The following is a 22,179-nucleotide window of genomic DNA, read 5'->3' on the forward strand; positions in this document are numbered from 1 at the left end:
GACTTGCTCTCTTGTGATTTTCGCTTTGTTTCAATTTTGGCTTTGTTGCGGTGGTCTGGAACTGACCCTTCAGTGTCTCTGAGGCTTGTCCTGTCTCCCACAGTGATTGCTCTTGAAGAGCAGAATATGAGCCATTAATAGCAATGTGCACCTTTGTAGGAACTAATTCATCAATATTGGAGCTTCCCAGGTGGTTCAAGCGGTAAGGAATCAGCCTGCAATGCAGGAGACACAGGAAATGTGGATTCGATCCCCGGGGTTGGGAAGATCCTCTGCAGAAGGAAATGGCAACCCACGCCAGTATTCTTGGTGGGAAAGTTTCGTGGACAGAAGAGCCTGGTGGGCTAAGCAATTATTAAAATAAATGGAAACTGGAACCAGATCTTTGAATTATTATACCATATCGAGTTAAACCAAAATTTAAAAAGAAATCATTTTCAATTACTCTGCAGTCACTAAAAATTGCTTTTAATTGCGGACATATATTTTTAGACATAGCAAAAGATTTTGTACTCTTAATGAGTTGTGTATAATAATATAACTGATTAAAAAGAGTTTATATCCTCAAAATATACTAGCAATTCACATCTCTTAAGCATTTTTCAATTTGAAAAGCACATTGAAGTATGTTATTTGGCTGGTGCTCATAAGGACCCTACAAAGTAGGTCTTAGCTTCTCCAATTTATAAAAGAGGAAATTGGAGATATTTGTTCTGTGACATCTGGCTAGTGCGAGTGAGGTGGTGGTTTGAACTCAGGTCCTCCAGTTTTTTAACACAAGCAGGGCCTCCTTGGTGCCAAATGAGAGTAGGGCTTTGGGGTACAGGGCATGGGGGGACACACACACCCTCCCAGAGCACCAGGGCCTGTTACTACTGCCCATGGAGTCCTTTTTCAGATGTTTCAGGGCTTCCCAGGTGGTGCTAGTGGTAAAGAATCCACCTGCCAATGTGGGAGATGCAGGAGATGCGGGTTCCATCCCTGGGTGAGGAAGATCCCCTGGAGTGGGGAATGGCAACCCATTCCAGTATCCTTGCCTGGAAAATCCCAAGGGCAGAGGAGCCTGGCGAGCTACAGTCCATGGAGTCTTGAAGAGTGGGACATGGCTGAGTGACTGAGCACACACACAGACAGTGTGGAATGTTATGGGATTAAATGTTACAAACAGTAAAGTCACTACTTATCTGAAAGATTTAGGTGTGATGGATTTTTAATCTTATATTCATTTAATTAAAGCTCATTTTGTTTTCGGATAGCCTGGTAAAAACTGTTATTTGGCCTAAATCTCCGAGGCACACTGGAAAACCTCAGACTCACATGTTAAGGGCCAAGATATGTAGATGACACCACCCTTATGGCAGAAAATGAAGAAGAACTAAAGAGCCTCTTGAAAGTGAAAGAGGAGAGTGAAAAAGTTGGCTTAAAGATCAACATTTAGAAAACTAAGATCATGGCATCCGGTCCCATCACTTCATGGCAAATAGATGGGGAAACAGTGGAAACAGTGTCAGACTTTATTTCTGGGGGCTCCAAAATCACTGCAGATGGTGATTGCAGCCATGAAATTAAAAGACGTTTACTCCTTGGAAGGAAAGTTATGACCAACCTAGACAGCATATTAAAAAGCAGAGACATTACTTTGTCAATAAAGGTCTGTCTAGTCAAGGCTATGGTTTTTCCAGTGGTCATGTATGGATGTGAGAGTTGGACTATAGAGAAAGCTGAGCCCTGAAGAATTGATGCTTTTGAACTGTGGTGTTGGAGAAGACTCTTGAGAGTCCCTTGGACTGCAAGGAGATCCAACAAATCCATCCTAAAGGAAATCGGTCCTGGGTGTTCATTGGAAGGGCTGATGTTGAAGTTGAAACTCCAGTCTTTTGGCCACCTGATGCAAAGAGCTGACTCATTTGAAAAGACCCTGATGCTGGGAAAGATTGAGGGCAGGAGGAGAAGGGGATGACAGAGGATGAGATGGTTGGATGGCATCACCAACTCAATGGACATGGGTTTGGGTAGACTCTGGGAGCTGATGATGGACAGGGAGGCCTGGCGTGCTGTGGTTCATGGGGTCGCAAAGAGTAGGACACGACTGAGTGACTGAACTGAACTGAACTCAACTCAACTGAACCTGTCTCCAAGTTACTCAAGTATTTACCAAATCTATTTGCATAAAAATCTACTGCCCCACATCTACACAACTCTCTATGGGGCTGCCCATTAAATAGAAGAAAGATACCTTTTGACACTTAATTCTTTCCCCCAGAGAACACCTCTAACCGAGCAGAAGCAATCAGATCCCTCAGCTGGAATGATCTCAGATCAGATCAGTCGCTCAGTTGTGTCCAACTCTTTGCGACCCCATGACTGCAGCACGCCAGGCCTCCCTGTCCATCACCAACTCCCGGAGTTCACTCAGACTCATGTCCATCGAGTCAGTGATGCCATCCAGCCATCTCATCCTCTGTCATCCCCTTCTCCTCTTGCCCCCAATCCCTCCCAGCATCAGAGTCTTTTCCAATGAGTCAACTTTTCGCATGAGGTGGCCAAAGTACTGCAGTTTCAGCTTTAGCATCATTCCTTCCAAAGAAATCCCAGGGCTGATCTCCTTTAGAATGGACTGGTTGGATCTCCTTGCAGTCCAAGGGACTCTCAAGAGTCTTCTCCAACACCACAGTTCAAAAGCATCAATTCTTCGGTGCTCAGCCTTCTTCACAGTCCAACTCTCACATCCATACATGACCACTGGAAAAACCATAGCCTTAACTAGATGGACCTTTTTGGCAAAGTAATGTCTCTGCTTTTCAATATGCTGTCTAGGTTGGTCATAACTTTCCTTCCAAGGAGTAAGTGTCTTTTAATTTCATGGCTGCAGTCACCATCTGCAGTGATTTTGAAGCCCCCCAAAATAAAGTCTGACACTGTTTCCACTGTTTCCCCATCTATTTGCCATGAAGTGATGGGACCAGATGCCATGATCTTCGTTTTCTGAATGTTGAGCTTTAAGCCAACTTTTTCACTCTCCACTTTCACTTTCATCAAGAGGTTTTTTAGTTCCTCTTCACTTTCTGCCATAAGAGTGGTGTCGTCTGCATATCTGAGGTTATTGATATTTCTCCCAGAAATCTGGATTCCAGCTTGTGTTTCTTCAGTCCAGCGTTTCTCGTGATGTCCTCTGCATATAAGTTAAATAAGCAGGATGACAATATACAGCCTTGATGAACTCCTTTTCCTATTTGGAACCAGTCTGTTGTTCCACGTCCAGTTCTAACTGTTGCTTCCTGACCTGCATACAAATTTCTCAAGAGGCAGATCAGGTGGTCTGGTATTCCCACCTCTTTTAGAATTTTCCACAGTTTCTTGTGATCCACACAGTCAAAGGCTTTGATTGGCATAGTCAATAAAGCAGAAATAGATGTTTTTCTGGAACTCTCTTGCTTTTTCCATGATCAAGCGGATGTTGGTAATTTGATCTCTGGTTCCTCTGCCTTTTCTAAAACCAGCTTGAACATCTGGAAGTTCACGGTTCACATATTGCTGAAGCCTGGCTTGGAGAATTTTGAGCATTACTTTACTAGCATGTGAGATGAGTGCAATTGTGCGGTAGTTTGAGCATTCTTTGGCATTGCCTTTCTTTGGGATTGGAATGAAAACTGACCTTTTCCAGTCCTGTGGCCACTGCTGAGTTTTCCAAATTTGCTGGCATATTGAGTGCAGTATTTTCACAGCATCATCTTTCAGGATTTAGAATAGCTCAACCGGAATTCCATCACCTCCACTAGCTTTGTTTGTAGTGATGCTTTCTAAGGCCCACTTGACTTCACATTCCAGGATGTCTGGCTCTAGGTCAGTGATCACACCATCGTGATTATCTGGGTCATGAAGATCTTTTTTGTACAGTTCTTCTGTGTATTCTTGCCACCTCTTCTTAATATCTTCTGCTTCTGTTAAGTCCATACCATCTGTCCTTTATCAAGCCCATCTTTGCATGAAATGTTCCTTTGGTATCTCTGATTTTCTTGAAGAGATCTCTAGTCTTTCCCATTCTGTTGTTTTCCTCTATTTCTTAGTGGAATTAAATATTTTTAAATGATGTCTTAATAGTTGTCGAAATTCCTGGGCTTCTGCTGTGACTTGACAACTTGGTAATTGCTAATTCACTTTTATGCTAATTTAACTCCATCCTAGTTGACGATTTTCCTGTTAAACTCTTAAGACTTGTTCAGATGGAGTCTGGGCGGATCCTCCAGCCTGACTTGATGGAGGGTGTGGATGGCAGGGGTTCCCACAGACCCTGCGGTCCCAGCACCTCACACAGGAAGAGGCTCAGTACACATGCATTTTGTGAGTAAAAGCTGTAAAAGGGAGTGGGGAAAATCGGTGATTCTTCAGCCCTGCAAGCATTCATTTACAGCCATTGCAGAGAGCCGATTCAGGGGAAAGAGTACAAGTTTTAAAGTAGGACACAGCTGGGTTCAGATCACTTCTCTGCCATCTTATTTACTAGCTGAGTGACTTTGGAAAATTACTTAACCTCCCTAGGTGTATTTCCTCATGTACGAAATGCAAATAATGTACTTACCTTAGGGTGTTGCATGCATTTAAATTATCAATGTATTGGCAGTGTGACTATGGCACGTGGTATTCAAGAAACACAGGCTTCATTTTTCTTTCTCCTTTTAAGCAGTTCGGATGCTATTTTCTGCTGTTTCTGTTATAGTCCTTCCTTTTCCCCCAAAGCACTAAGAGATGAGCAAGCTCAGCCTCTGTCCTCCAAGGTCTAATGGGCAAAGGAGGCAGGGAGGTCACATGGAGGCCCGAGCCAGGCAGGGAAGTTGAGGCTCAGACTGCCTGCAGAGTCCTTGGCACAGGGACGGTGCACAGGAGGCCACCAGGAAGTACCCGTGGGCCTCCCAGCGAACGCGTACCCCTCTTTTATTCCAGAAACAATTCCTCTCCATAGCCCCAACTCTCAATGCTGAACCCATGAGTGAAAATCTGTGTCACCTTCTTTCCAAGCGTACAATGAAAAGGGATCTTAGATCTTAGGATCTAAGATCTTAGAATAAAAATGCAGAGCATGAAATGCAGGGTAGCAGAAAATGGTATACAAGAAACGAAGACTTCCTTTTTACTCTGTTATTCATGATTTTTGAGTTGCCATTCTCTTGAAGTGGCAAAAACTTAGCTTTGGTCAAGGTTGGGGGGTCTCCTCTTTCTCCCTGGGGAGCGTCTCAGTATCCTGGGGCTGACATTAAGTCAAAGCACTCCATATCGACACCCGCTGTCCACAGCTCCTGCAGCTGCTGCTCCGTCTTCCGTCCCTCCCGGGCGTCAGGACTTGTGGGTCCTCATCCTTCTGCTCATCCACTCTTGTTCAGGCCTCGCTTCCCTGGGAATGCCCACCCCGTGCCCCTCCCATGAAGGACCACATTACTCTTCAGGGTCATCTGGACTGTGTCATCCTTGATGGCCAGGCAGCTGGCCCTCTCAGGTATTCCTGTCCCTTGGATGCCCTTGGGGAATCGGCCTCTGGCTCCCTTGTGTGGGGTGCCACACCTCCCTATCTGGAATTTTGCTCAGACCTTGGCTTCTTTGATTGTGCGCGCTCAGTTGCACTTTGGATGCCTCCTAATTTGGGACACACAGAGACTCTATCTGTCTCTGCAAAGCCAGGCTGGAGAATGACCTTGGGACCAAGTGAAGAAAACATAGGTCTTCTCTTCAGAACCCCCCTCCTCCCACAGCTGGTTCCCCGGGAATAGGTGCATTCCAAATCTGAAAGAAGGGCTTTCTGGCCAGTCCCCTGGCTTCCCAGGTGGCTCTAGTGGTAAAGAACCCGCCTGCCAATGCATGAGACATAAGACATGGGTTCAATCCCTGGGTCAGGAAGATCCCCTGGAGAAGGAAATGGCAACCCAGTGCAGTATTCTTGCCTGGGAAATTCCATGGACGGAGGAGCCTGGTGGGCTACAATCCATAGGGTTGCAAAGAGTTGGACACGACTGAAGTGACTTAGCACACATGCATGCCCCGTGCTCAAGGTGGGTGTTCTTTGTAGACAGGTGTCCGCACTGTGTCTTGGGTGTATGGGTTTGGGGCCGGATGAAGGGGAGACCCCAGAACGTGACCCCAGCCCTCCCTGTGTTCTAAAGCAGGACACACACTGGTTTCATGCGTTTACTTCTCCGCCCACTTGTTTCTCCTCATTTTCTATTTTTAAGAGGTTTTAAAAATGTCTGGGATGATTCTTTTTTTTAAGATGGAAATATACATCTTCTTGGCGTGACATGGAATTTTAACCGCAGAAAAGAGCACAGCGTCTCTCCAGAATGTATTTCGAGAAGTTTCCTTTGCCTTTTCACTCGCCATTTTCCTGGGGAGCACCTCCCTCCAGTCCTCCCCTCCCCCACCTCTCACTTAAGGCTCTCCTCCTCCAAGGAGCTCTCTCTGGTTGCCCAGCCAGCAGGGAAGGGGGCGGGGTGGGGGGCGGCGGTGGGAGGGGTGGTCGTGTGTGAGCTTGTGCAGCGCCCTGTCTATAACACTTGCCTTAGTCTGGTCAATCTGCTGTAAAAAGTTCTGCAGACCGGGTGGCTTACACAACAGACATTGATCTCTCACACTTCCAGAGACTGAAGTCTGAGATAGAGGTGCTGGTGGATTCTGTTTCTGATGAGCACGTTCCACCTGGCTTGCAGATGGCGACCTTCCTAGGGAGAGGAACAGAGAGGTGGGGGAATCTCTCTCCCTCCCTTTTATAAAGCCACGTCCTATTGGATTAGGACTCCTCCTTGTGACCTCATTTGACCTTCATTGCCGCCTAAAGGCCCAGTCTCGGAATGAAATTCCTTTGTGAGTTAGGGCATCAGTACTTACGAATCTAGGGTGAGCATGGGGGAGGGGGAGACACAGCTCAGTCCTTAGCCTCAGCTCTCCTGGCTCCTCCGCCTGGGGGGTTAACTCCTTAGCAGCACACGTGCCTTTCCTGTTAGCTCAGTGGTGCTGGGGGCTCAGCAGACAAGCATTCCTGAGTCTGGCCTCTCTGGGGTCCGCCCTCAGTGCTGACCCAGCCTCTCCAGTTGGGCTCAGTCCTCTGGCCCTGGGCCCTCTTCCTGTCTTTTGGAGGAATCCCCACTTCCTTCCCCGCCCCTACTGGCTATGGGCAGTAAAGCTCATTCTCCTTCCAAACAGCTGGGCTCCCCTCTCCTCCAGTGCCCTCCCTGCAGTGGAAGTTAGGGCGTTGAGGGGATTTCTCACAACCCAGCATCTTGATTAGCACGGTGAGCATGGCGTGGGTGGTTGTGGGCAGTGGGTCTTTCCCCAGGTCTGCCTAAGAAGTGCTGACCACCTGCCTGGCTGAGCTGAGTCTCCTCTTCAGAAAGTGGGTGATGGCCCCACCTTACAAGGTCTGGGGGCACCGAGGGTGATGATAAACAGAATGTACTCTGGGTGAAAGTGAAAGTGGCTCAGTTGTGTCTGACTCTTCGTTGACCCCATGGACTACACAGTCCATGGAATTCTCCAGGCCAGAATACTGGAGTGGGTAGCCTTTTCCTTCTCTAGGGAATCTTCCCGACCCAGGAATCGAACCAGGGTCTCCTGCATTGCAGGCGGATTCTTTACCAACTGAGATATCAGGCAGGGGGGTTACTAACTAACCACGTAAAGGTGCTTGAAGACATCTGCGTCTTGCGATGGTGTCTGCCAGGTTTCTCTGCGGTAAAGGCACAGTGCATTTGTTCTTTAAAGGGGGATCATCAAGTCCAAAGACCCTCAAGGGAAGGAGAGTGAGTTTGGGTAGTTTGTGCATACACTGCTTGGAATTCTTCCTTATGGAAATTGGTCTCCAGCTTTTGGCTCTTTGAAGTTACCTCCTGTGTTCCTTTGACATGCCTCATTCTTTTTTTGTTTTTGACGTTTTTTGTTTTTATTTTTGATGGTGAATTCTTTTTTTAAAAACAGGACTTTATTTTTTGAATTAATGAATTATTTTTATTTTTGGCTCTGCCGGGTCTTCGTTGCTGTGCATGGGCTTTCTCTAGTTTCCGGGAGTTGTGGCTACTTTTCGTTGTGGTTCTCCAGCTTCTCTTGGTGTGGGGCGTGGGCTTTTGGCGCACGGGCTCAGTAGTTGCAGGACATGAGCCTAGTTGCCCAGTGGCATGTGGGATCTTCCCAGATCAGGCATCAAACCCATGTCCCCTGCCTTGGCAAGCGAATTCCCAACCACTGGACCACCAGGGAGGTCCCTGTGTTTGAGTTTTTGAGCACTGCTTTACCTTCTGATACTACAGGATACTTCAGACTCATCTTGTATTTTTTCCTGCTTCATCTCTAGAATTAGCCCTTTCTCCAAGGGACCCCGTTTCCTTTTCTTTTTTTTTGAGAATCACATTTAGAAACCAGGCTATTGGCTCTAAGTGGGATATACCTGTGGTTTGAAGAAAGTTTAGTTAATATGTGTTGACTGCCCTCCTCACCAAATGTGGCCTGTGGCCCCAGCAAACAGAGGTTAGTTATGATGATCATGGACCAAAATCATTATCACCAAAGGGAAGAGAAAGATTTGTCTCATTTGCGGGAGAGGTATCTCAAAGTGTGTGGCTCAGAGCCCACATTGTAGAAACCTACTGCCCACAAAGCTGAGTTCTGTCATCCCATCTAGGTAGGCTGCCAACAGGCCTGAAGTTCAGCCATCCTGAGATGTCGGCAGCAGGAAGGGGGAACGTCCCAGAATGTGTGGGATCAGGACTGAGGACAGAAAGGTAGACAAGCTGGAAGGAGAGATGACCGAACTCAAATCCTAGAGAAGTGTCCTTGTAGGACGGTGGGCCACAGAGCTGGAAACGGGGATTCTCCTAAGATCTGAGCAGTTGGGTGTCGGATACACGTGGGACCTGGCAAGTGGGCGGTGGATCAGACCCGGTGTGTCAGCTCACGTGGGAAAGGCGTGCAGTCTGCCCTCATTCGTGTTTCCTGTCAGGTGTGGCTGAAGCAGGTGACACTGCAGGAGACGGTGTATCCGAGTCCTGCAGGGAGCTGGGGGTCCTCTCTGGACCAGGAAGCTCTGGTTTTCTCTCTGAGGAGCTACCCGCTCTGATGATGGAATCTGGAGCCTCTGCCATCCCCGACACATCATAATATAAACTCATGGCGATGCCCACATACATCAATGGCTGGAGGAGGGGTGAGATTTGTTTTATGACTTGGTCAATTTGGATCATTTAATTTGATTTGCCTACATCTAATTCTGCCCAGTAATAAGAGATGTGCATGCATAAATATGGCTGGCTTGCATGTGTGCATGCTAAGTTGCTTCTGTCTTGTCCAGCCCTGTGTGACCCTATGGACAGTAGCTCACCACGCTCCTCTGTCCATGGAATTCTTTGGGCAAGAATGCTGGAGTGGGTTGCCATGACCTCCTTTCGGGGATCTTTCCGACCCTAGGACTTTTCTAGTGCAAATTTTAAAGTTTCTCACATCACTAGAGTCACTGCTTTTATTTTATGTATGGTAGGAAAATCTTTGATATTTGAAAGACTTTTTCTTGGCCTGAAAGAGAGCTTCCAATATTGGATTGGGATGGGATCTCCCTGTCATTGTTCATGCTTGGGCTACAGCATAACTTCTGGAGAGGTCTGTCAATTATTTCTCAGAAGGGCTGGTTAGAGCTTGTGCAGACTGCACTGTGGAGCTGAGATAAGGAAAAACCCAATTTTTCATAATTAAAATTATCCTCTCCTTGATTTTCAAATAAGAAAGAAAAAGGAAGGCTTTTGTTCAATATATTTACAGATATTCCTCACCTCTGCCTATAATGTTAATGTTAACTCATTTGTTCAGTCATTCATCACATATTCATTTTCAGAAAGCCATCCATGCCTTTTGCAGAAGAGCTGTTGGGGGCCATGCCCTGTGCTTGGAACTGGGGAGAGAGAACTTGGTTCCTGCCTTCACAGGCTGATAGCCCCGTGGGGTATGTGCTACACAGAGGGAGAGAAGAGAGGAAAGAGGGGTGCCACGTGAAAGCAGGGAGACCCATGATGCTACCTCTGACAGGCTCCTTGGATGACTGACTAGGCATTAACAGTGTGATCGGGTTCTGGTTCAGAATGGTGAACTGAGCATATACATATTTACCTCTCCTGCCTCCAAAATGGTTGATCACCAGAACACATATTATAATAATGGAAAACTCTGAAATATGTCAAGGATTACTGTAATGTGACAACGAGACATGAAGTGAGTAAATGCTGTTAGAAAAATGGTGCTGATAGGCTTGCTCAACACAGGGTTGCCTCAAATCTTCAATTTGTTTTAAAAAAAAGCAATGTCTACAAAGCACAATAAAGAGAAATGAAATAAAATGAGGTATACCTATATAACACATTTTGTTTATCCATTTACTACTTGATAAAATTTGGTTTCCACCTTTTTGGCTACTATGAATAAAGCTGCTATGAATATCTATGTACAAGTTTTCATGTGGGCATGTGCTTTCAGTTTTCTTAAGCATGTACCTCGGAATGGAATCACTGTATCAGAGGGTAAATCTATGTTCACATGTTTGAAGAACCACCAAATTGTTTTCAAATGTGGCTGCCCTATTTTATATTCCCACCAGCAGTGTACAAAGATTCCAATTTCTCTACATCTTTGCCTTCTGGTTGTAACCATCCCAGTGGGTGTGAAGTGGTATCTCTCTGTGGTTCCCATTTGCATCTGAATAATGATTAATTCTGTCGACTACCTTTTTATGCCTTCAACACTCAGACAGAAAATCAACTCTGTCTTAGTCTTCACTTCCTGCTCACACTGATCCTCAAGATCAGTCAGAGGTGAGGACTTCTCAGGTCTTTCAAAGGGCATGCTCCCAGAGCTGCACGTGTATAATGCCTTTGATATCTCAGCAAGTTTTTCGGTCAGCTTTTTGTTTGTTCCAACTGGTACTACCCTTGCAGGCCGCGGTGGATGTTGAACAATTGCTGCGGGTTGTTTTTGGCAAATACCCTCAGGGAGAAGGTTGTTCACACTGTGTAAACTCTAAGTCAATTCATGTAAAGAGAAGTCTTCCAGTAACGGTTGCCAGGGAACGGCCAAACAGACAAAATAAAGAAAATTCTACAGAATGAGACTTTTGGGGAATCCAAATCTGGTCTTCTCTTTCCAGTGCCTGCTGAGTGGCTTTTGGTTTTCAGTGTGACGAAACTTGATTTCTTAAACCAAGGAACGGCACTACGAGAAGGAATGACAATGGGGATGATAAATACCATAAATTTCACTGCTGTTATCAACATTCAGCCACTTTCTTAAGTATAAACAATCTTTACATCATTGCAAATCTTTGGTTAGTTTTCAAGTTCTAAAAAAAAATATTGATTTGGACATTTTTGGTTAATGTTCTCATTGCTTTTATGGAGAAGTACATTTTTGGAGATTATTACTTTGTCATTCCTGCTGTTGTCACTCTGGGATTCCAGATTCTTGACCAGAGCAGACCATGTTGCCAAGTGGTAGAGTTGTTCACTGTTGCTGATCCAAGAGAGCAAAGGAGTCAACAATTGTTATTTCAATATTTAGTTTAATTTGACAAAAATTTAAGAATCTGGGCTATTTTGCCCCAAGCAACATTTGACAGGTCAGTGGAACACCTGAAATTTCCTCTCCAACTGTCACCTTTTGAGCAAGAGCCTTTATTTCTTCGTTAGGGAAGTCATACTATCAGACCTCCATAGTTTTGTTGTATGATATGTGACTACTGGTGGCTCAGACGGTAAAGAATTTACCTGTAATGCAGGAGACCTGGATTTGATTCCTGGGTTGGGAAGATCCCCTGAAGAAGGAAATGGCAACCCACTCCAGTATTTTTGCTATGAAAATTCCATGTACAGATGACCCTGGCGGGCTATAGTCCATGGGGTTGCAAAGAATCGAACACGACTGAGCAACTAACACACACACACACACACATACGTGATTACTGTACTTTGATATGTTTGTCTTCTAGGCTGAAATGCAATTCAGCCAGCCAATGAAGCCTGAGGTTTAGGCAAAGGGTTTTGATTACAAGATATATTTTAATTTTTAAAAACCTTAATTTCTCCTGCCCCCCCAAAATTCTATTAATGTAAGTTAGCACATTAAGAGAATAAAAGAATACAGTGATTTCAATAGGTGCATTAAAAGCATTTGAGAAAATTTAACATCCACTTATAATTTTTTTTAAAAGGAAAGAAAACTTAGCACACAAAAAATAGAAGAAAACTTATTAAACCTAATAAAGTATATCTGCAAAGAACCTACAGATACCATCTTACTTAATGTTAAAGCATTAAAGTAATTCCTGGTAAAACACAGGAAAAAAAGAGAATGATACATAACCCTATGATATGGTACAAAAAGTTCTAGCCAGAGGATTAATAATAAGAAACAGAAGTTTTAAGGGTTGGAAAAGAGAAACCGAACTGTGTTTTTGTTTTTGTTTTTTTTTGCAGATATTATGTAGAAAACCTAAGGGATTAGATAATTAGAATTAATAAAAAAGATACTAGATTTTTTTAGGTTTTTAATTATAGCTTTTATTTGGAAGATATCCTCATTAAATGTTTTAAATTTTTATATCATTATTAAAGGTTACTTTCCATATACTGTTATTACAAAATATTGGCTGTATTTCCCATGTTGTACAACACATTCTTGTATCCTATCCTGTGAACCTCACTTGTGTCGGACTCTTTGTGACCCCATGGACTGTAGCCCGCCAGGCTCCTTTGTCCATGGGGATTCTCCAGCAAGAATACTGGAGTGGGTTTCCATGCCCTCCTCCAGGGATCTTCCCGACCCAGGGATCGAACCCAGACCTCCCACATTTCGGCGGATTCTTTACTGTCTGAGCCACCAGGGAAGCCCTGTCTTTCACCCAGTCACTTGTGCCTCCTGCTGCCACACCCTGTTTGTCCCCACCCTCACTGATAATCACTGGTTTGTTCTCTGTATCTGTGAGGCTGCTTCTTTTTTTGCTATATTCACTAGTTTGTTGTATTTTTAAAAGATTCGCTTGTAAGTGATATTGTACAGTATTTGTCTACCTCTGTCTGGCTTATTTCACCTAGCATAATGCCTTCCAAGTCCATCCATGTTACTGAAAATGATAAATTTTTGTGCTTTTTTATGACTGAGTAGTATTGCATTGTGTAGTATTCCACTGTGTGTATATACATGTACATATACATATACATATACATATATATTTATGTATACACACACACACATACTCATTGGAAAATATCTTGATGCTGGGAAAGATTGAAGGGGATGGCAGAAGATGAGATGGTTATATAGTATTTCTGACTCAGCAAACTCTGGGAGACAGTGAAGGACAGAGGAGCCTGGTATGCCACAGTCCATGGGGTCCCAAAGAGTTGGACATGACTTAGTGACTGAAAAACAACAAATATTATATATGTATGTATGTATATTTACACATATATGTATGTGTGTATATATATATATGTGTGTGTGTGTCTGTGTGTGTGTGTATCACATCTTCTTTATCCATTCATTGGCTGCTGGATACTTAGGTTACTTCATTTGGAGAAGGCAGTGGCACCCCACTCCAGTACTCTTGCCTGGAAAATCCCATGGACGGAGGAGCCTGGTAGGCTGCAGTCCATGGGGTCGCTAAGAGTCGGGCACGACTGAGCGACTTCATTTTACTTTTCACTTTCACTTTTTACTTTCATGCTTTGGAGAAGGAAATGGCAACCCACTCCAGTGTTCTTGCCTGGAGAATCCCAGGGACGGGGGAGCCTGGTGGGCTGCCGCCTATGGGATCGCACAGAGTCGGACACGACTAAAGCAACTAAGCAGCAGCAGGTTACTTCAATATCTTGGCAATTGTAAATAAGGCTGCTATGAATGTTGGAGTGCATGTATTTTTTTGAATTAGTGTTTTTGTGTTTTTCTTCAGATACACACCTGGGTGTGGAATTGCTGGGTTATATGGTGGTGCATAAGAAACCTCCATGTGTTTTCCACAGTGGCTGCACCAATTTACATTCCCACCAACACTACCCAAGGGTTCGCTTCTTCCCACATCCTCACTAACATTTGTTTTTCGCGTTTCTTTTTGACGAAAGCCGTTCTGACAGGTGTGAGGTATTCCACTGTGGTTTTGATTTGCATTTCCCTGGTGATTATCAATGTTGAGCACCTATTAGCCATGTGTATTTCCTCTTTAGAAAAATGTCTATTCAGTTCTTCTGCCCATTTAAATAAAGTTGTTTGTTTTCTTGATGTTGAGTTATATGAGCTATTTACATATTTTAGATATTAATCCCTTGTTAGTCATATCATTTGCAAATATTTTCTCCTATTCAGTAGGTTGTCTTTTCCTTTGTCTATGGTTTCCTTTTCTGTGCAAAAGCTTTTTAAGTTTGGTTAGGTCCAATTTATTTATCGATTTATTTTTTCCTTTATTTTAGGAGACAAATCCAAAACAATATTGTCTCAATGTATGTCAAAGACTGTTCTGTGTATGTTTCCTCTTGAAGTTTTGTAGTATTCAGTCTTACATTTAGGTCTATAATCCATTTTGAGTTAATTTTTCTGTATGGTGTTAGAGAGTGTTCTAATTTCATTCTTTTACTTGTAGCTCTCCAGTTTTCCCAACACCACTTAATGAAGAAGTTTTTTTTCTCCTTGTATATTCTTGCCTACTTTGTTGTAGATTAACTGACCACGAGTGCATGAGTTATTTTTTAAATTGCAGTAAAAAAAAAAAGTATTTCCTTAAACTACACATTAAGCCGTTATAAAACATCATTTGAAACAGAATATCATTTATGATAGCTATAAAACCAAACAGATCCAGCTACCTAGAAATAACTCTAACAAAGATACGCATGATTTTTGTGGAGAAAGTGGTAAAATTTATTGAGTAACATTTCAGAAAATCTAGAGCTATGTCAGGTTCATGGATAGAAAGACTCAATATCATAAAGATGTGAATTCTCCCGAAACCAACACACAGATTTAATATAATTTTAATTTTAAAAATCCAATAGGTCGTAGCTATGCAAAGATTGTTAAAGCTGATGTGCTACTGGTTTCCAGGAGTTGGAGGGAAAGTAAAACCAAGAGGATTTGAAGCAATGCAAAAATGTTATCTGATAAACAGCTACAGCAGGACTTCCCTGGGGGCTCAGCATGAAGAACCTGCCCACCAGTGCAGGAGACACGGGTTTGATCCCCGGTCCTGGAAGATCCCACATGCAGCAGGGCAACTAAGCCATGTGCCGCAACTACCGATGCCTGTTTGGCTACAGACTATGCTGCGCAACACGAGAAGCCTCAGCGATGAGAGCCGCATGCAGCCATGAGGACCCGGCACAGCCAGAAGTAAATAGAATCAAATGCTGGATCAGCAGTGACTTAAACCCAACTTTCTTATGATGTACTTACCTTTTAAATACCTTTCTGAGTTCTGTTTCCTTCTATTTTATTCACAATTTTGCATTTCTCTTAATGAGTGAATTTTTTCCCCCCACATGTTAGTAGGTGGTAGCCAGGTTATTCTGACATAAAATCAGTTGGGGACAGTATCATCTTTTCCGAGTCTCTGAAAGAGTTTTAGATTGGTGCTCTTCTGAAATGACGGAACTCATTGTGAATCTATGATTTGGAATTTTCTTTGGTTTTAATTATGGCTTTGACTCCCTTTAGCGCCAAATAGGTGTTCATGCTTTCTACTTTTGTCTATTTTGATAAGTTTCTTTTTAATGGAAAGTTTTCATTTTTCTAAATTTTCCAAGCTTTTGAGAAAAGGTTGCCCACATTTTTTCCTCATTAACCTTTTAAGAACTGGAGGGTCAATGATGACGCCTCTTATCATTTTTTGATGCTGGTTTTTAATGCTTTCTCCCTTTAAAACAGGCTGGGGAGACTGGTAGTGAAACAAAGATATACATTAGGAATTAAAAGGTGGCGCTGCTGCTGCTGCTGCTGCTGCTGCTGCTCAGTCACTTCGTATCCGACTCTGTGCACCAGCATCTGCCAAATCAGGAGACACAACAGATGCGGGTTCGATCCCTGGGTCAGAAAGATCCCCTGGAGGAGGGCATGGCAACCCACTCCAGTATTCTTGCCTGGAGAATCCTATGGATGGAGGGGCCTGGCGGGCTATGGTCCATGGGGTCACAAAGAGTCCGACACGACAGAGATGACTTAGCATGTGTGCACGCAGGAATTAAAAAAAAAAAGTTTCTGCTCAGCAAGCTTTCTGATAAAGAACCAGGAAGATCTTAGTGATCTGGTAAAGAAACACAGTTATTTTTCTTTCCACAGTAAAGAAAAGAATTAGAAACCCAAGGAAAACAAAAAAAATACTGTACATGAAAATTGTGGCAGAAAGTGAACCTGCTTGACGTGTGGTTATAGAATATTCCCTTCTCCATCATGGGAAATTAAACACAAGAATCCTCACGTACAGACATGAATCCTGCCAAGTTCATGTTACAAATTCCAGGCTGTACATGACAGTCAACATTCTTTAACTAATTAGATGAATTGAAAGGGAAAATAACATGAGGATTTTATGACCCACTTTGTGTTGACAGCTGAGGAATTTCCTGGCAGAATGTGATGGGAGGGAGGAACAGCAGGAAATGCCATGCAGGGTGAGTTACCTGACAAAAAGAATTGTATCTGGCGTTTGTACCTGACAGCCCAGCCTCCCCAGAACCACTGTGTGGGCAGCACACCGTGAGTCCAGTTGATGGTGCTGCAGAAACCCAGCCTCTGTTCACTGGCACAGCATAGAAACACTGAGACAAGAGTTTGGGGGGACATAGAAAAGAAATAGCTTTCTTGCTTTGCCAGGCAAAGAGGGCCATAGCGAGCGAATGCTCTTACGATTGTATTTCCCATCCTGGAAAGGATTCATGAGGAATGTTCATGGAGCAGGGTGTGATCAGCTCATGGACATTCTTCTGATTGGTTGGTGGTAAGGTAACGGGGATTCAGCATCAATGACCTTCTGGTTCTGACTAGTCTTATGAGCAGCATACATTCGCTTCTTCCACCTGGTGGGAGTTTCAGTATGTTCAAAACAGCTCGGACGACACAGCTCAGAATATTACCTATAGTCCTTGAGGAGCAACTAAAGGTCCTTGACTTTGTTTAATGGCTAAAGTATTATTAGTTTGGATTTCCCAAGTGGTGCTACTGGTAAAGAATCTACCTGCCAATTCAGGAGACATAAGCGATACAGGTTCAATCCCTGGGTCGGGAAGATCCCTTGGAGGAAGGCATGGCAACCCACTCCAGTATATTCTTGCCTGGAGAATCCCCATGGACAGAGGAGCCTGGTGGGCTACAGTCCGTGGGGTCTCAAAAGAGTCAGACACGACTGAAGCGATTTGGCACATTAATTTGTCTTGCTTGACTGTTTTCTTTTCTTTCTGCATTTTCTCACTTCTCTGATTAAACTTATTCTTTGAATAAAGGTTTTCTTAGACTTAGGGTCCTGCTCAGTTACAATTTCAGGAATCCATGGAGAACAAGCCCATTGCAGTTGCTTGCTGTGGAGTATTAACCATTTTTCGAATCTCATTTGATCCATATTATGAGCTTCCTGTCAGAAGACAGTGAGGGCCACACAGACACGGGCCAACCCCCAATCTGATATTTAGGATGGGGTGGGGGCAACCAAGGATGCAGGCTCCTGGAGGTACCACCACTTCATGTGGGGTGAGCTTCTAATAACACGGAATTCTGTTTCCTTCTCTGTGTATTGAATCACCTTTCTTTACAGAAAATATTTGCATACTTATGATATTATCAGCACCCCTGACTTTAAATGGAGTTTTAAAAATGAACCTATAGACAATTAAGTTGTTGATACAGGAGTTGATTATAGATACAATTGTCCTGTTGTTTAAGCCATGTCCAACTTTTTGCGACCCTGTGGACTGTAGCATCTCAGTCTTCTCTGTCCATGGGATTTCCAGGCAAGAATACTGGAGTGGTTGCCATTTCCTCCTCCAGGGAATCTTCCTGACCCAGGGATCAAACCCATGTCTCCTACACTGGCAGACGGGTTCTTTACCACTGAGCCACCAGGGAAGCCATAGATACAGGACAAAACATTAATATTATAAAGCATGATAAACTGAAAGCAATGATGAAGATGACAAAACAGGGAGCCTGGGAGAAATGCTTCCTTCATCTTATTCCCAGGTGGCACTAGTGGTAAGAAACCCACCTGCCAATCCAGAAGACATAACTCACGTGGACTTGATCCCTGGGCTGAGAAGACCCCCTGGAGGAGAAAATGGCAACCAACTCTAGTATTCTTGTCTAGAGAATCCCATGGACAGAGGACTGTAGCTGGGTGGGCTACAGTCCATAGGGTCGAAAAGAGTCGGACACAATTGAACTAAGAAATACTATATGTAGTTGTTGAAACAAGTAATAGTTTTCTGTATATTTTAAGGTTCAGTTCAGTTCAGTCGCTCAGTCGTGTCCGACTCTTTTCGACCCCATGAAGTGCAGCACTCCAGGCCTCCCTGTCCGTCACCAACTCCCGGAGTTCACTCAACTCACATCCATTGAATCAGTGATGCCATCTTATCCTCTGTCGTCCCCTTCTCCTCCTGCCCCCAATCCCTCCCAGCATCAAAGTCTTTTCCAATGAGTCAACTTTTCGCATAAGGTGGCCAAACTACTGGAGTTTCAGCTTTAGCATCATTCCTTCCAAAGAACACCCATGACTGATCTCCTTTAGGATGGACTGGTTGGATCTCCTTGCAGTCCAAGGGACTCTCAAGAGTCTTCTCCAACACCACAGTTCAAAAGCATCAATTCTTTGGTGCTCACCTTTCTTCACAGTCCAACTCTCACATCCATACATGACCACAGGAAAAACCATAGCCTTGACTAGATGGACCTTTGTTGGCAAAGTAATGTCTCTGCTTTTGAATATGCTATCTAGGTTGGTCATAACTTTCCTTCCAAGGACTAAGTGTCTTTTAATTTCATGGCTGCAATCACCATCTTCAGTGATTTTGGAGCCCCCAAAAATAAAGTCTGACACTGTTTCCACTGTTTCCCCATCTATCTCCCATGAAGTGATGGGACCGGATGCCATGATCTTCGTTTTCTGAATGTTGAGCTTTAAGCCAACTTTTTCACTCTCCACTTTCACTTTCATCACGAGGCTTTTTAGTTCCTCTTCACTTTCTGCCGTAAGGATGGTGTCGTCTGCATATCTGAGGTTATTGATATTTCTCCCGGCAATCTTGATTCCAGCTTGTGCTTCTTCCAGCCCAGCATTTCTCATGATGTACTCTGCATATAAGTTAAACAAGCAGGGTGACAATATCCAGCCTTGACGTACTCCTTTTCCTATTTGGAACCAGTCTGTTGTTCCATGTCCAGTTCTAACTGTTGCTTCCTGATCTGCATATAGGTTTCTCAAGAGGCAGATCAGGTGGTCTGGTATTCCCATCTCTTTCAGAATTTTCCACAGTTTATTGTGATCCACACAGTCAAAGGCTTCGTTAAATATATTACATTAACCCAACAAAAACCATTTGGTATAACTATGAAAGTTATGGAAGATAAGAGAACTAAGCAATAGTGTGAGCTAAATATTTTATTTCTAGAGTTAGGAGTCAAGTTGCATAACAGAGAGATTAGTATATAGGTTCCCTGGACAATATACTAATATTGGGGAAAGATAGGGGGCATTTAGTTATTTAAATATCATGCTTGGTTGTTTAGTTTTTTAAACCCTGTGTGGATATTTTTCTTCTCTTGCTCTGTCTCTCTCCCTTTCTCTTTCTCTCATGGGTCCAAACATTCCGTGGATGTTAAAAGATAAAAAGCAGCTGTTCTCTTTCAAAACTTGGCCTCTCAAAATGTGAAGATGTGTGAACGGAGCCTCCAGGAGAACCGCCAGCTCAGAAGGTGATAAAGCAAAGGACCCTTCAGGTGGGTGTGTGTCTGCAGGAGGCGACTGGATGTCTCTCACCGAGGACCCTTCAGGTGGGTGTGTGTCTGCAGGAGGCGACTGCATGTCTGTCACTGTAGATGCCTGTGGGACAGCAGCCGGGCCAGGGGCTGCTTCTGTCTCTGGCTCTGTGTGTCTGCCTCACCCGTCTGAGTGCTGAGGGTGGGGCCCCTGCTTGGGATCTCTCAGTGTTCCCCTAGCATGTGAGCTTTCTCCCACTCCTCATTGCCTGTTCTGGAACCTTCTTCTCTGACTCTGAGGCCAGCTCCTCCATCAGAGAGAATGCAGGATCATAGTCTCATGTTTGCACATCTTTGGGAAAAGTTTCTCTCTGCTCCATTCTGTTTGCTTTGTTCCTCTTCTAAGCACCCCCGCCCCTACATGCCCACACATCAGAAGCCAAGGAGCTGACCCTTGGAGGGCCCAGTGTAACCAGAGGCCCTGAGGGCAAGGGAGGGAGAAGAGTCAGCTCCAGACATCTTTGCAGGGACTGGATGCTGGAGTGGGGGAGCAACGCAAGTTCTGATTTCTACTTGAGAGAGACCACAGCATCCCAGGGGAGCTGAGCCAGGGGGCAGGACCCATGGAGGCGGGAAGAGCAGCTTGCTCCTTCCCAGTGAGCAGGTAGGGGGTGATGAGGCCCACAGAGGGAGAGCTGGCAGGGGGTGCTGAAGGAGGAACTGAGTTTCCCTAATTCGGGAGTGGGGTATCATCTTTGCCGCCCCAGGACCTTGTGAATGAAGCATTTACAACTGAGGTTCCAGGGTCAGGTGGAAACACAGGCTCAGGCCTGGCCACGCACCCCTTTGTCCCAAGAACGGTGATGGAGATGCAGCATGGACTGCAGGACACACCAGGTGTGAGACCTTGACCGGGTCCAGACCTGGAGTTCAGCCCCTGCCACTGCCGGGCTCTGTGCTCTGACTCTTAAAGGAATCCCAGCTCATCACTGGAGGCTTCAGAAGTTAAATGCAAAGTTGCCAGGGGCTTTGAGTCACCTTTTCTTCTTTTTTTCCAATAACGACTCTTGAGTGAAAATTAGGCTGTTGTGTGGGTGGCTGTTCAGGGTGCCTCATTTCCACTTCGGAGAGCTACCCACACAGCAGATTTTAGTAGCACTTGAAGTGGGACCTGATTTTGCCTCTCAGCTGCTATATTAAAATAAAAAGCCCTTAAGCTGATTATAAAGATACCAATTTAAATGTATGGATACCATTTCCATGAGGGGAGCAATGTCTTCATTGATTCTGAGACCTCCTGTCTCAACCCAGGGATCAAACCCAGGTCTCCCACATTGCAGGCAGATCCTTTATCAGCTGAGTCACCAAAAAGACCCAAGAATACAGGAGTGGGTATCCCATCCTTTCTCCAGGGGATCTTTCCAACCTAGGAATTCAACTGGGGTCTCCTGCATTGCAGGCAGATTCTTTACCAGCTGAGCTACCAGGGAAGTCCATAAAGATACCAATTTAAATGTCTGGATACCATTTCCATGAGGGGTGCAATGTCTTCATTGATTCCCTGAGACCTCCTGCCCCCAGTGGGGGCGCATGTCACACCCACTTTCGGACACTTTTTGGCTCAGGATGGGAGGGATGACAGTGGAAAGAGCTCTGGACAGAGAGTCAGAAGCTGGGGGGTCAAGCCTGGCTCCGATGCTAACTTGCTGTATGATTCAAGAGGCATCTCGGCCTCTGTCCACGGGGGGACATTTACATCTGCCTGGTACCTCAAGGACTAGATGAGTTAATGGAGAACGAAACTTTGTCCCCTCACTGAGCTGCCCTGGTTCATGACTGCCCCTCACCCTTGAGGCCTTTGGGGATGCGGCTCCTGCCTTTGCCCTCTCTGGAGTTTCTTCGGTCTCCTTTGGAAGATTTCTATGAATCAGCCTGTCAGCCTCTCAGCTAATCTTGTTTCTCTTCGGTCCACCTTCAGGTAACAGCCTGAGCCAACCCTCCAGCATGCAGTTCTGAGCACATGACTCCTTTGCTTAAAAGAGAAGTCTTTAGGCTAAGCTTGGAACTCCAGTTTGGCACTCAAGGCTTTCCTTCCTCTTCCAAACCATCTGCAAGCTTCTTCTCACCCTCTGGGTAGAAGCCTTCAAACCTCCCCCAGGCAACAGAGGTGCTCAGACCCCTCTAGGCAGGCAGAAATGTGAAATCTCAGTTCTC

The 22,179-nt window shown here is 44.6% G+C and overlaps 1 long non-coding RNA gene across 1 annotated transcript in view; it reads left to right on the forward strand.

Moving 5' to 3' along the window:
- The window catches only part of LOC133257440 (uncharacterized), an 85,216-nt gene that overhangs the window by 40,928 nt on the left and 22,109 nt on the right, over positions 1-22,179 (forward strand). Inside the window, exon 2 of the long non-coding RNA XR_009739556.1 lies at positions 19,873-19,986. This is a non-coding gene — a long non-coding RNA (uncharacterized LOC133257440). The remainder of the gene's footprint in view (positions 1-19,872; positions 19,987-22,179) is intronic.

The sequence above is a fragment of the Bos javanicus genome, chromosome 11 (assembly GCF_032452875.1).
Source record: "Bos javanicus breed banteng chromosome 11, ARS-OSU_banteng_1.0, whole genome shotgun sequence".
NCBI classification, from domain to species: domain Eukaryota; kingdom Metazoa; phylum Chordata; class Mammalia; order Artiodactyla; family Bovidae; genus Bos; species Bos javanicus.